The sequence below is a fragment of the Poecilia reticulata genome, linkage group LG4 (genome assembly GCF_000633615.1).
Source record: "Poecilia reticulata strain Guanapo linkage group LG4, Guppy_female_1.0+MT, whole genome shotgun sequence".
In the NCBI taxonomy this organism is placed as follows: Eukaryota; Metazoa; Chordata; class Actinopteri; order Cyprinodontiformes; family Poeciliidae; genus Poecilia; species Poecilia reticulata.
This window is the reverse complement of record NC_024334.1, coordinates 10163250-10166787: the sequence shown is the minus strand read 5'-3', so window position 1 is coordinate 10166787 and position 3538 is coordinate 10163250. Positions and strand designations below refer to the sequence as shown.

The window sequence follows — 3538 nt, the reverse complement described above, 5'->3', positions numbered from 1 at the left end:
GCTCCTGGACAAGGGATTTTACAGGCATCATCCACCGATTACAATGTTTAAAATAAAAAAAATATTCAGCAAATACCAGGAAAATATACATTGTTGTGCTCACATGACCCAGGTTAGTTTAGTCAGATATTTGAAAAAATTATATTTTGTGTATATAGAATATATATATATTGTATATAGTGTTTGCTTAATTTKGCTATTTGATTAAAGACAACCTAAATGAAAGGTTGGGTTTAAAGATGTTTTTAAAAGCATAAGTCCTARAGTCCTTTTATTGAGAAGCATTGTACTTTAGTTCTTCACAAACATTAAAAAACAAAGCTTTGAAGAAATTAAATCTGATATCACTAAGTTAGTTTTTTTGGGGAGGAGGGCAAAAAATCTCAACAAAACAGATGTCAGCCACAGTTGAAAGATGAAACCCACCTGTTTAGAGTTGTATTTGAAATAGTCAATTACGTATTTAACCATGGCACTTAACTTATTGTAATGTTTTGATTGTTGATTCTATGTTGTGTTTTTTATGATGTAAAGCACTTTGAAATTCCTTGCTGTGGAAATGTGCTAATTTGATTGATTGATGAAAATAAAATGAGCACAAAAGATTGTCATGCAAGGAAAATCTTCAAGAATGATTTTGTGTATCACCAGATTGTTTTTAAATTAATATAGGTAAACAAATAAGTCATGACTAAAACAATTAATACACTTGAAAAACGTTTGTCAAAACTAAAAAATATTGCTTATGCTGTAGAATTATCACCTTCAAGGAAAGATAAGCATTCAACCTATTTACTGCCCCCCTTTTATATTCACATGTTCACCTTTTCAAACAGTGCATTGCCAAATGGCACTTCTCCACCTCACAGATGTGTTCAGGGTTGTCCTTGGAGATTTCCCCAAGCAAACAAAGCTTTCTGCCCCCCTCTGTTTTGCTCTCTGACTACACTCCCCCCCCCTTGCCTCCATCCATCTCGCCTGTCCGCACTCTCTCTCTTCTCCCTTCGATTTCACACCAATGAGAGTGCAGCATGTAGCTCCCACTCACAGGCATCAGAAACACGAGATATCTTTAGTCTTGAGCTACACAATTTCATACAAATAACAGCATTGGCTAGACAGAATCTGCGTTCTGCCAAAACGCACATTGGTAGATAGGTAGTGGTAAAACAGGAAGGGAASAGAGTGCAGCTGATCTCTCATACATCAGGCTCAAGGTAAATGATCCATGTTAATTTATTGTATGACACTGTTATGTAGTTGTTCTATTGACACTGAACTCTGAGCAATGTTTGGGGCTTGGTTAACCTTTAGAATTCACGAGTGATTACCGTGTTTATCTTTGCATAGTATGCATGCTTACTGTTCAAGCAGGAAAACACTTAATAAAGTAATTTGTTTGTCTTTGCYGCTAACATTGAAATATGAGCCAAATAAATGCATGGCAGGCATTTATTATATATCCCACAATTACATTTCATCCATGTGCATGCCGCATAATCAAAATTCTGTATTGCATATGATGTGATTTCTGGTTAATGCGGTTAATCATCAGTTCAATCCCCCCTACTTTCCTCACTTGATGCTAATACTCTGTTGTCTTTCAGTTTAATAAATATCACTCGCTTYGAGTTAAAGATTGGGCCATGCTCTGAAGCCTAGTCAAGTGCCATCTCAGGGCAATGAGTTTTTAAATCTTCACATAGACCCTACATGCTTTAGTCATTCTTGCCTTATCCRTGTTCTTTGTCAGCAAAATTCCTAAGTGGTATATCTATCAGAACTACAAAAACAAATGCTTATTTCTTGTTGTAGTGTTTAGCCATGTGCCGAATCACAACAAAATTTATTCTGAAATAAAACTTGATCTTCAAGTTATCTAAAAATAGACTTTTCTACSCACAAATGGACATACCTGATTTCAAGATCAAGGTTTGGAGGTGCGCCTAAGTTACACATATGTCAGTATGATGTCATTTCAATTTAAATATATATTTTGCCTATTTTTGGGMGACATTAAGACYGGTTTATTTTTTTCATAATTGTAATAACATGTACCATACAGTTAATTAAAGCTTTATGAAGACCACAGACAAATGCCAGAAAGAACAAGCTGATGCTTAATTACATAATGCKTCGATATTGCAGGAATAACAACAATGAGTGAAAGAGATGATTGTTTTATCTGCTTCAGTACAAACATTTCAGAAAATATGAGTAGACGTAAAGAAACATTTARATATTTATATTMTAGCGGTGGATTAAAACGTCTTCCAAGTGCATGAACAACATGCAAGCTAGACAGAGTGTGCACTGTCAACAAAATGCTTTCTGTAAACCACCAAAGATGACGTTGATTAAATTTAGATTCTAATTTCCAAAAAGAACCTCAGCACTTTTATATCCTGTGATATCAACGGAGTGAGTTGTCCTGACAATATATCTACTTACATGAGAAACATGGTTTAAAAAAAAACAAGGCAGCCAACTGCACAGCAATGTCAACAATGGCAACAGAACAAGAGCTCATGAAATGTCCCACAGTTTGTTTGCATGTAATCCCATGCAYGTCAGTTTCTTGATTTTTTTTTCTTTTTGCTAGTCAATCTYGGCTGAAACTTGTCTGTATTTATAGCCTAGACAGCTATAGAATGATATATGATAAAGGCAAAATTGCAACATTAATACTGTGCAGGYATTAAAAGATAGCGTACTACAGTCCAAAGGAATATTCAGCTGGGTAGGCTATTTTAAAAATATTTAAAACTGTACATGTGTATTTGGGATTAAAGACACATGACTTACATAAGTAACAAACAACAACTGCTACAGCAGGGATATTCAGATACCAGCAGAAATGTTATTTAAAATAAGTAAAAACTACGCAAATAATTGTACAAATCCCAGCATGCATGTAAACACTTTAATTTGTTGGGAGAAGTGGTGGTTATAAAGTCTAAGAGCTGGAGGGAGGAAGGATCTCCTATTTCGCTCCCTTGTGCAGTRAGGCTGTAGCAGTCAGTCACTSTCCAGTTCAGCACCAGCTTAACACATAGAGTGGGAGAAGTTATCAATCAGTGGAGTTATTTTAGGTAGAGTCTTCCAGTCTCCCACCACCTGCACTGGATTAATAGATCCAGTGCCTTCCTTAGCTTATCTAACCTCATCCTCTCAGCTGTAGATAAGTTGCTGCGCCAACATATGAAACTACAGAAAATGTTTAACACAATCACAGAGTCAAAGAAGGTTTTCAGGARCRTCCCCTGCATTCTCAAAGACCTCAGCTGCTCTCATGCTATCAGTGTTATAAGACCAGTTGTGTTTATTGTTCAGGTGAACTCCCAGCTACATATCTCGGTGTCCACAGTGTCACTATGGTGGGTCTTAACCTGTGAAGTCCACTACAAGCTYCTTGGTTTTCCCCACATTGATCAAGAAGTGGCTCTGCTGTCCACTAAGTTCTGAGTCCACTGACTGTTCTCAGTCATCTTAATTAGTGATGAGGCAGACAATGGCAGAGTCTTCAGAAAGTTTCTGA

At 36.4% G+C, this 3538-nt stretch overlaps 1 protein-coding gene across 1 annotated transcript in view; it reads left to right on the top strand.

The window, feature by feature from the left end:
* The first annotated feature begins 1018 nt into the window (after window positions 1-1018).
* The window catches only part of rgs8 (regulator of G protein signaling 8), a 26765-nt gene continuing 24245 nt past the window's right edge, over window positions 1019-3538 (top strand). The window contains exon 1 of the mRNA XM_008406677.2: window positions 1019-1217. The gene's annotated coding sequence lies outside the window, so the exon portion shown is untranslated. The remainder of the gene's footprint in view (window positions 1218-3538) is intronic.